The sequence below is a fragment of the Silene latifolia genome, chromosome X (genome assembly GCF_048544455.1).
Source record: "Silene latifolia isolate original U9 population chromosome X, ASM4854445v1, whole genome shotgun sequence".
Lineage (NCBI taxonomy): Eukaryota > Viridiplantae > Streptophyta > Magnoliopsida > Caryophyllales > Caryophyllaceae > Silene > Silene latifolia.
In genome coordinates, this window is record NC_133537.1 from 89,652,343 (window position 1) to 89,663,924 (window position 11,582).

At 40.4% G+C, this 11,582-nt stretch overlaps 1 non-coding gene across 1 annotated transcript; it reads left to right on the forward strand.

Moving 5' to 3' along the window:
* Nucleotides 1-11,269: 11,269 nt before the first annotated feature.
* On the forward strand, nucleotides 11,270-11,376 carry LOC141625528 (small nucleolar RNA R71). The gene has a single exon (XR_012535302.1). It is a non-coding gene; the product is annotated as a small nucleolar RNA R71 (small nucleolar RNA).
* Nucleotides 11,377-11,582: the final 206 nt, after the last annotated feature.

Below are 11,582 nucleotides of genomic sequence, written 5' to 3' on the forward strand. Positions count from 1 at the left end.
CTCGAGTCGAGTCGAGTTGTGTAAAGGACGACTAGTGTCCGCCGAAGTTAGTACCTAGATTCTGGTCTAGGTCGTGTCGCCTAATTTTCGGGACATGTTCAATGGTGTTAGCAGAGTCAAAACCTCTCGGGTATTAAACCCGTCTTTCCCCTACATTACGGGTCAAAGGTCAAGTTTGTGTACATGTCTTGTCCAACGACGTCAAGCCATCAACGCATATCCGAACTGATTTAGAATTCGTCTTTATAGGCATCACTATGCCAAAGTGGACACTCGAGTCTAAGTTAAAAGTCATGCACCAAGAGTTCAAACATAAGAGGTCATTCACGATCTTTAATGAACTCATAACCTAGTCACACCGTCGCGTCTTCACGACGTAACTGCCTTTTATACATAGGTGTCGTACTTGCCTTTGTTGGTGTTATCCCTTGCCAAGACAAGTTATAACGCCTAGCGTCACGTCAATTAGGAATCCCTTGGGGGCCATCAATCGTCAACCAGACACTCAAGAAGCTGATCAATCTGCATCCGCCATGACTTCTGCCGAAATCAGCAACATGGTCCTTCTACTCCTAGCTACCGTGGAAAACATAAGCACTCGTCTCTCCCAAGTTGAGTATAAAATGATAACCGGGAATTTTCCCTCTTCTGATATTGAGCAAAGGGTTAAGCTCCTTGAAAGCCGACTACTTGCCAAAGACAAAATCAACCCTAGTTGGAAGGCTACCAAAAGCACTGAAGCCAAATCCAAAGGTGCTCCACCAAACAAGACCATGCGACCTCATGGGTTCTTCTTAGATTTGGGTAACCCTTATGCCACAACTTTGGAAAGGCTAATCTCCAAAGGAAAGCTTAAACCGATTGGTCTAACTCCAGACCCTCTACCAAGCAAGCAAGGACATAGATGGGCTGGAAAACTATTTTGCCAATATCACCAGGGTCGCGGACATGACACCGAGATGTGTCTCCCACTAAAAGGCGCCATCCTTGATATGATTGGTCCGGTTAAAACCCTAAAAGCTACCAACGAAAACAATATTTATAACTTCACAAACTAATCATAGCAAAGAGGCAAGTAAAGGTCGGATCCCATGGGACGGGTATTGATGTAGGATTTTCAATCGTAAATGGTTGTGTCTTAGGGTGTCACAATTTGGGTTGATATGAAATTAGTCTAAACTAATTAACAAGATAAAAGTAAAGCAATAAAAACAAGCAAGATAATTAAAAGGGGTTGTAAACAATTGATTAAAGGCACTAGGGTATCATGGATTCATAGGGGATTCATGGGAGTTGATCATACAAACATGTTCTCAATTATATAGCAAGCACTTATTGTTGTGATGGGATCGAGTTGGTGTAGAAGCTTACAATCCCTAAGAAGGTTTGGGTCTCGGAGCCGAATCGATTAGATTGTATAACACCTACAAGTCGACTTAATCCTTCCTATTCAACTATATGCATGGTCTAATTGTAACATTCCGTTTTGATGGTTGATCTTGGCTGGTAGATTGTCTTGGTATTGAGTTTGCTTATGAGCGTTATGGAAGTAAGACAGAGTTGGCAACAATTATGTTGTGGGTACCCGATAGTATTATGGAGTTAGTATTAGGAGACTATGCTGTAGTTGAGACTGTAGTATTAGGTGTCCATGCTTTATAGGTAGGGTTGGAACTTCGGGGACAAAGTTCTTTTTAAGGGGGGAAGATTGTAATACTACGGTTTTCCTAAGCTGGTACTCGGCCGAGTATGGCCTACTCGGTCGAGTAAAGTGTGTTGTCTATCTTGTTTGGCTACTGCCCAGAAACACTCGGCCGAGTATGTAGAATACTCGGCCGAGTAGAGGGTACTCGGCCGAGTATACTCTATAGTCGACCGACTATCCGGTCCGTCGAGTGTTATTTCCGCGGTTTGATTTGGAAATGATTAGAGTTATTTATAAACATAAATCAGTTTCTAGTTTCACTTTTACAGAACCTAATCACTCAACGACGCTCTAATCCTTTCCAAATCTCTCCCAAGTGTGTGTGTGTGTGATCGTTAACAAGTGCATTCATCCTTTGTATTGTCGTCGGTAAGTCCTCGTTTCTATTATTTGTTGGTTAATCTTTTAGGGTTTGGCCTTAATTATGATTTGGGGAATATGGGGTTTTACATATAGTGATCTTTTAGGGTTTGTCCTTAATTATGATTTGGGGAATATGGGGTTTTACATATAGTGATTGTTGTTATGTGATTGTTGTTAGGTGGAGACTTCGTAGAGGAGCCGTTCTAGATCGCCTGCTTGTGTTTCTTGCAATTGTGCTAAGGTAGGGTTTCGCTACTCAGTTTATTGTTAATTGATTTAAGATTGTGATTGTATTGTGTATGATTGTTGCCTGCTAATCATCGGAGTGTTGGTGTGGTGGTGGTTGTGATGGTGTTGTGATGATTGTGGTGGAGTCACTTGCGGGAGTGGTTTCACGCCATAGTTCGCCCTCCGTGGAACCTGTCAAAAGAGGGGATGTGCACATTAAGGGACAGGGTTATCGTTCGTTGATGAGCGGGATTTTGGTGGGGATTGGCTGCGGTCCCCCACTGGCGGCGTGGGTTACCTGTTGCGATGGGTAGTCTGGCAGGGCTACCCACCTCGGTGTGTAGTCGGTTACTTTGTGAAATCAGGAGAACGGGGACAGAGGATGATCAGCTGGTTACTTTATGCACTTGTCTTATTTTAATTATGCAGAACTGACCCCGTTGTTGTTTTGTAAAATCTGTGGTGATCCATTCGGGGATGGTGAGCGGATTGTGACAGGTGATGCATTTGGTGAGCTTGGGGCGGTCATGGGAGAGTCATCACGCCGGATTAGTTATCACCGTCATGAGTCTTAGCTGTTGTTTTGTAGTTGCTAGTATTTGGATATTTCTTTTGTTGGATTTTGAAACAATGTAACTTTTATAATTCTCATACTTTAATAAATGTGTTTGGGACAGTTGCTATTGATATTTACTAACCTCGGACAACCGAGATGGTAACAGTATTTCATGCTGGGGTAGTCCTGGTAAGGTACCTTGGTATGAGGGGGTGTTACACTAATAAGGCTCGAGTTGGTGTATAAGCTTACAAGCCTCATTGAAAAGATAGGTGATAGGTAAAAAATGTAAGGATTCATAGGCTTGCATTTCATAAAACATAACATGTGCATAAGTTGAAATCACAACAAGCAAGCAAATTAATTATGAAAACATATTAGATTAAGCATAGATCAATCCCCATGTTGGTGTCCCTAATTCCCCATTTACCCTAGCTAAGAAAACTACTCACTCATGATCAACTCTAACATGTTAATAAGGTTGTCAATCATACCAACAAGGCAAAACATGATGAATAAATGAAAGTGATTAACAATAATTACACAAGGTTAAGAGAGAATTATACCTATGAAGATGATTCCAAATAATAAAGCAAAGAATAATAGAAGTACTTGATGATTGATGGAAGGTTGTTAATCCTCCAAATAAACTTAAATAATCTTCTAATTACCCAAAATAAAGGAAGAACAATAGAGAAATTGAGGAAAGATTAAGATGTGATTAATATTAAGAATTGTATTACCACTAAATTAAGACTAATTTGAGAGGATTTAGAGATGATTACAACTTAATTTGAGGATGGATTAAGACTTGATGCTAATCTAGGTAGTACAAAGGGGTATTTATACTAAAGATTAGGTACAAGGATTAGGGTTACTAAGGGCTTAAATGACTATTAACACCCTAAGAAAAGTTGAGGAAATGCTACTCCCGAGGGAATGAGCGGATCCTCTTGCTAGTCCCGTGTTGATCTGCTCATCCCGTGCTAAGGCACGGGTTGTTCTGACATGTGATCCGCTCGGATCCTGGGGAAGACGCTCGGATCCAGCTGCTGCAAGCCGCTCGTCCTGGGAACAAGACGCCCGGATCGTGGTGTTCAGAGATGCCCGGATCGTGCATGTTCCGCTCGGATTCCTGGACAGACTGCTTCTCTTCTTTTGCTCCTTAAAAATCTGCAAGGATCATGTCGGGGATGCAAGGATCTCTTCATCATTGCCCATTTCACTTTATTATCTACTTAGGCCTCTATTGTTGGTCTTCTCTTGATGCTTGGTCATTAGATGCGATCAATTTAACTCCATTTCGCCTCATAAATGCAAGGTTAGCAATTCTTTCCTACCAAGGAGACAAAACCTCAAAGAATATGCAAAATGGGAAACTAAAGATAGTAAATGACCCAATTATGTGCTATAAATCATGGGAACTAGGTTAATTCGGGGACTAAATGTGCTCAAATATGAGTCACATCAAACATCCCCAAACCGAACCTTTGCTCGTCTCGAGTAAAGAGGTGACTAAAACTAGGACCTTTATTTAAACTAACCTACTAATATAGCCGATATGAGACAATTAGCGGGTCTCACTCCGCCCCTTCAACTCACAACAAGACAACCATGAGGTAGGATGCCTTCTTGCAAGGCAAGGTGAGACTTGCCAAAATGGCGACACATCCAAGCATTAAGCACACAAAAGCAAGTAATGGAGGCATCTACAAATATTAATAGCCACTTTCCTCATCTAAGTGGCGGAAATTATCTACAAGGGAAGCAATCTAAGGGTACACACTCCATCATAGATACGGTTTCTTCAAACTACTAAGCCTAGAAGGATACCAATAAATCACCTCCAAATCGTGTCAAGCTAGGGTACCTTTATCCTCAATCGTTAAATGCTTTCGTCAAGAGTAGACTCCCTATGGTGTTAGAAACACTGGAGGATCGCGGAATTTCCCTTCTTGCCTAGACAAGAAGAAGGGTCGTCCCCTCTCTACCATGCACAAAAGTGGATTCTATGGAAAAAGGGATCAATAGGTTTTGAGTTTCATATGGTAGTTTGCTTTTTATGTTGTTATTCCCCCCAATTTCTTGTGGCTTTTGACATTTTGAGAACACTTTCTTTTTGCCATTTCTTTGATGTTTGACATTTCAATACTTGAAATCTTTTAACTTTTTGCATTTTTTTTTTGAACATTTTCAAAGCCACCCCATTTGTAGTGATGGTACTTATATTTGAAGCATAGGAGTTCTTATTTTTGGTACTCCACTTTTCTTTGATGCAAATTGCAAACTTTTTTACTTTCATTTCAATGCTTGAACTCAAATTTTGATTGTTTTAGTGCCCATTCCCTTTTTGTTGACAAAATGTGGTGGAATGTGGAAGATGGTTGTATGGTTTCAAGGGTCACCTTGGAATAAACGGTAGCCAAGGAGTTATCACGCCACAAGGTACTCTTTACTAGGCCTTAATCCGTGGGTCAAAGGATACTAGTATGACACATCCTAGGGTGTTTTACAAGCATTCTAATGAGCAAAGTCTTAAGAAGAAAAAGTATCTACAAGAGCCTTATATACACTTGTCAATCTCCCCAAATAGATGTTTTCACAAAATTTTCCTAAAATGCAACTACATGCCATGATACAACTAACATTTATACAACCTAATGCAAATGCTTCTATCAACTAGTATGCCATATAAGGTAAATGCAACTCCTAGAATCACATTGGTTTGTACCGCATCAATCAAAATAAAGCCACATAGTCATTAACATAGAGAGGGAGAAGGAGATTGGAAAGATCATACCATGCGGTCTTCATAATCCTCATGTCTCGGATGTGGCGTAGTCGATCAATGTGATAGAAGGACAAACAAACGCAAGCGAGTATATACAAAATATATACAATTCTACACTATAAAGGAATGAACATGTTTTTGGGTTTTTCAAAAAAATTCAATTTTTTTATGGTTTTTGTGTTTTCGTGAAATAAAAGAACATATTTTTTTATTTTTCAAAAAAATTCAATTTTTATCACTTTTGGTTTTAAAATTCATGTTAGAATTTCCCATCCCCATACTAGTATGGGCATTGTCCTCAATGGCCAATACGATAGAAAATTATGCAAACTAAATGAGAATGCATAATTTCTACACTACTATGCAAGCCACGTGACATATATGCAAGTGATGCAATCTATACTACACTATCTGATGCATGATTTTATTGGTTGGAGAGCTAATTTAGATTAACTCCCAATGCTTGTGCTTGAACTTCCCCAAACCAAAAGACACTATTTCTAGGGTCAAAAATGGGGGAGTTCATGCACGAGTATGCAATGCATGAAACTAATTATCATTTTGGATTTTCAAAAGTGGGAACAATATGAGACACCTCAATGAGACTGAGGTGGGAGTCCTCTAAGTGTTGCTAGGACTCAAAACAATTGATCAAGATAAAAATTTTTGAAAACAAGAGAAATATATAAAGCTGGAGGAGGTGTAGAAAAATCACAATGGGATATGTGGCATCTTCCAAAAAGCTCGTCAATCCTCAATTGTCGCTCATAGCGACATCCTCATCCCTATCATTGCTATCATCATCTTCCTCATTATCATCATCATCATCATCTACCTCCATGGACCCGGAGGCTTCACCATTTTCATCATCACTTGAACCATGCACTTCTTCCTCTTCTTCCTCATGGCAAGAGTCACTACCTTCCCCGCTCTCAACAACAATCTCCTTCCCCTTAGTAACTTGAATATCCACGGTGGGATCTCTAGGAGCACTTGGAAAGAATACTTCCCTATCTGTCCAACTAGGCAAAGGACATGAAGGATCAAGTAATCCTTGCCTAGCTAAGTGTAGGAGGGTCGGATATTGAGCTCGGTAAGCATTGACCCGATCCTCATGAGCTTCCTTATGCATATGTTGTATCAATTGGGTCAAGTAGTCGTTGCCTACCACAACATTAGTGCCAATTGGTGTGAATTCACGGTAGGCAATTGGATATGGTGGAGTCACAATAGAGGAGGAAGAGGGCTTGGCATGCGATTCCCTATGTTGCTTCATAATCATTTCGGCTTCATAGGAGACGGGTAGAAGGTAGCTTGGACTTCGGACATTGATGCGGCATATATTGTTAGGCAAGATGAAGGACTTAGCTTCTTTAGTGAGCCACTCATACTTGTTGTCAAGATTATCATTCTTGACCCAATGAAACTTGTTGATCATAGTGTCCAAATCAAGAAGGTTTCCTCCTTTAACCGGTTTGTATGTCTTATCTTTGTTGAAATCCGGGTTAAAGTGTTTGGCTAACCATGTTATTAATCCTCCATTCACAATAAAAGCCTCTCCATCTTTACCATGGTGAATTGTAAGCCACCGATCAAGTAAGAGTTGAAGTATGTTGTATCCCTTGGTGAAATTTTTGTTGATATTCATGGTGGGTTCAAGGTAGACAAACTCGAGCTCGGTAAAGTGATTGGTGCCCTTTCTTGCAATTAAAGTGTTGCCTAAAAACTTGTGCCATACCCTTATACCCGGATGGTGGACATAAAGAACATGGCAGTCATGGAAAGACTCAAATTTTTGTCCGGTTATTGCTTTCCATAGGGGTGCGGCATCATATTTCAAAGGCTTCTTCATATAAGGAGAATGGTCTTTAAGACCAAACACCTTTCCAAACTCATCCAAAGTCATCTTTTTACTCTTGTTTTCTAGACGAAATTAAACAAATTTGTGACCCTCTACCTTAGTCACCTTCAAGGAGCTTACAAACTCCATGGTAAGGGAAGGGTAGGTTAATTCTTGTATTTGAAAGAGAGTAAGCAATTTCATGGACTCGAAGAAATTCCTAGTTCTTTCAAGCACACCCAATTTGTCTAAGGCATCTTGACATATGAATTTGGTAGGCAAAATAGTATTCTTAGTAAGGGATACAAATGCTTTCCTATGAGAATCTTTTATGAAAGTTACCTCCAAATAATCTTGCAATTGTTCAATCGCCGGAGTAGGTGTAGCTTCCACCATAGGAGTAGCAACTTCTTGAATCTCCACCTTGGTTGATGCACTACCATAGCCTTTGAAGCTAGAAGAGCTTGTTGCCTTTTGGAAAGATTTGAGGTTTTGGGTGCCTTGTTTCCACGTTTTGTTCTTTCCATGTTGTTCTCCTTATCAAAATTGTATGAACAAACCAATATTAAGCTTGAATGCTCCTTGTTTCCTTAAGCGTCAATCAATTTCCAATCGATTTAGGATTTTCGAATTTGTCTTGAAACCTTAGAAAATCGAATCAATGTGTGAGGAATTTGTTGTTTGGATAGCTTCTTGTTGATAAAGGAGTAGTTTAATTGTGATTTGAGGAAGTTTTGTTTTGATTTTGGTGAATTTGGTTGAGGAATTTGTGTTTTGTTGATGAGGGGATTGAGGGTTTTGAGGGAGAAGGGTGTGTGTTTGTCTTTGTATAAGAAAGAAATTAATTGGGGAAGACGAATTTGAATCTCGTTATAGGCAATTAGCAGCAGGAGACGAGCGTCTTGGACTGGGGACGCTTGGATCCTTAGTCAGTCAGCTCAGGAATTTCTAACCCGTGTTTGGACGCGCGAATTCTGCTGAAGACGATTGGATTTCTGCAGGGGACGCTCGGATTCATAGACAGTGTGAACTTTAAGTTTTTGCACAAGCCAGGACGCGCAACTCCTTGCCAAGACGAGCGTCTTCAGGACTGGGATAGGCGTCTTCTGTGTAATCTGCCCAGATTTTGCAACTGACCCAATTTTTTCAATTTCAGCACTCCTAAGACGAGCGTCTTAGAGCCACGACGCTCGGATCAGAGCCAGCTCGAGCGGATTCTCTCCTGGGATGCTCGGATCTTCTTCTGCACCCACGAGTTAAGTTCCACCCATGGGGATCTTCATTTCCCATTTCATTCTTTCTTCATTCCTTTGTTCAACATTGTGGGTGCACGATGAAGGCTCAGTTTGCCTAGGCAATTGCTATCCCCACACTAAATCAAACACTACAAATCAAAACACATTAAAATACCTCCGTCACTTTCTCTCATAAAGAAAATCTTGATCAAAGTATGAAATTGCAAAACCAAAAGTGACAAGAATACAATAAATGAAATAAAATGCTAGTTAAAGGGTTAGAATATTTACAAATGGTGGTTTAGGGAGGACTCCACAAAACTCTCACTCTTGAATGAAATTTCAAGGAGGCATAGCCAAGGTGTTGTTTATGTTACTCAACACCTTGTAGAAGTAGTCGAGGGCTTGTTCCTTTTCATTGTAAAGATCTTGCATAGACCTTTCCACATTGTGTTCTTCATGATGATGAATCGAGTTAAGATGGTCACCAAAGCCTTAGTCTATAGCATTGCCGTTGTAAGGATTGACTAATCCTTCAAATTCATTTCCCCATAGACCACACACTTCACTAGCTTGCTCCCCAATGATGTCATGAGTTGATGAATGCAACTCGTCTTTCTTGTTGTCATGGCCAATGAGGCCTTCTTCCTTAGTTGTCATGATTGGTGGTGAGTTATTCAAGCTCCCATTGTTGTTGAAATTTCCTTTCTCTCCGGATAGAGCATCTTGAGGATTATCAACTTTCTTCTTCCATATGGGTGGTGATTCTTTACCCATTGCTTGATCTTTACATTGAGATGCCAACTTCTTCCTATCACTTTCTCAACTATAATGATTGACCATGAAGCATGGCTCATGTAGTCGGGGAGCTCTCATTGTTTTGTCTAGGTTGAAAGTGATTGTCTCATCCCTCACTTCAAGTGTAAGCTCTCTATGTTTCACATCAATTACCGCTCCCACGGTGTGTAATAAAGGTCTTCCTAGGATGATAGGAATGTTGGAATCCTACTCCATGTCTACAATGACAAAGTCTACCGGGATGAAGAATTTGCTAATTCTCACGGCCACATCCTCTTACACCTCTAAAGGTATCTTTGTTGATCGATCCGCCATTTGAAGAGTAATGTTAGTGCACTTGAGCTCTCCCATTCCTAGCCTCTTGCATACTGAGTATGGAATGACACTTACACTTGCTCCGAGGTCACATAATGCTTTGTTGATTGTAGTGTCGCCAATGGTGCATGGAATATAGAAGCTTCCCGGATCTTTGAGTTTTGGAGGTGAACTTCCTTGAAGAATAGCACTACTCACTTTGGTAAAGGCAATAGTCTCTAGCTTCCGGATGGATTTATTCTTGGTAAGAATATCTTTTATGTACTTTGCATAGGCCGGAACATGATTGATCAATTCCATGAATGGGATTGAGACTTCTAAGTTCTTCACAATCTCCATGAACTTTCCAAGTTGTTCATCAAACTTAGGCTTACCTTGACGACTTGGGAATGGAAGTCTAATCACAAAAGGCTCTTTTTCCTTAGCCTTCTCTTCATTCTTCTTCTTTGAAACCTCTTTGGTGGTGGGTTCTTCTTCTTTAGAGTTCTCCACAACTCCTTACTTGTCACTAGCATCCATAATGTCTTCATCAACCGGCTTCTTTGGCCCTTCATACCTTGTACCACTCCTCAAATGGATGGCATTAACCGACTCATTTCTTGGGGGATTACTTTGAGGTGGTAATTGCCCCTTTTGTCTTTGAGAGCTAGAAGATGCTAATTGAGACATTTGGGTTTCCAACATCTTGGTGTGGGCTAGTATGTTGTTGATGGTGATGTCTTTGACTTGGCTATATTTTTGCATTTGGGTGAAAAATTCTTGTTGGTTCTTTTGCATTTGGAGGACCGCTTTTTGAACATCAAAGCCTTGGTCATTGGATTGATTGTAAGAAGGTTGATTTTGATAACCTTGGCTTTGGTTGTAAAAGGGTCTTTGAGCTTGATTTCTCATTGGAGGTGGGGTGTATGTTGGTTGAGGGTTTTGGACATTTTGGCTTTTGTATAAAAGGTTTGGATGGAATTTGGTATTCTCATTGTAATAGTTGGAATAAGGGGTGCCACTCTTGTATGCTTGGAAAGCATTCAGTTGTTCACTTGTTCCCCTACATTCACTTTGGTCATGTCCCAAAGTTCCACAACTCTCACATACTCCACTTGGAATTGAGGATGATGCCACCATAGCATTAACATGTTGTTTGGGTGATTTGGAAGCTTCATCAAGCTTAGCCATGGCCTTCTCAAACATCAAATTGATGGTGTCAATATGAGCACTTAGTTGATCACCCAATTGTGTGATGGAATCTAGCTCATGCTTTCCTCCTCTAGTGGCCTTTCGAGGCCTACTATATTTTGAGTTATGAACCGCTATCTCTTCAATTTTGGTCCATGTTTGATTGTCATCAACTTCGGTAAACATACCATTGGATCCCATATTGAGAATGTTGCGGGTGTCTTCATATAGACCATTCCAAAATTGTTGCACAAGGAACCACTCGCTAAGTCCATGGTGTGGACAAGAACGATAAGTGTCCTTAAATCTCTACCATGCTTCATACAATGATTCCTCATCCCTTTGTTTGAACCCGGTGATTTGGGCTCTCAACATATTGGTCTTCTCCGGAGGATAGAATTTCTTGTAGAAGGCAAGTGCCAACTTCTTCCATGAGTCAATACCAAGGGTAGCCTTGTATAGGCTCTTCAACCATTGCTTTGCGGTACCAATCAAATAAAAAAAAAAATAATACCCATCGAATTTGATCTTGAGTAACTCCGATTTGAGAAATCGCATCACAATAATCCCAAAAAGTCTCC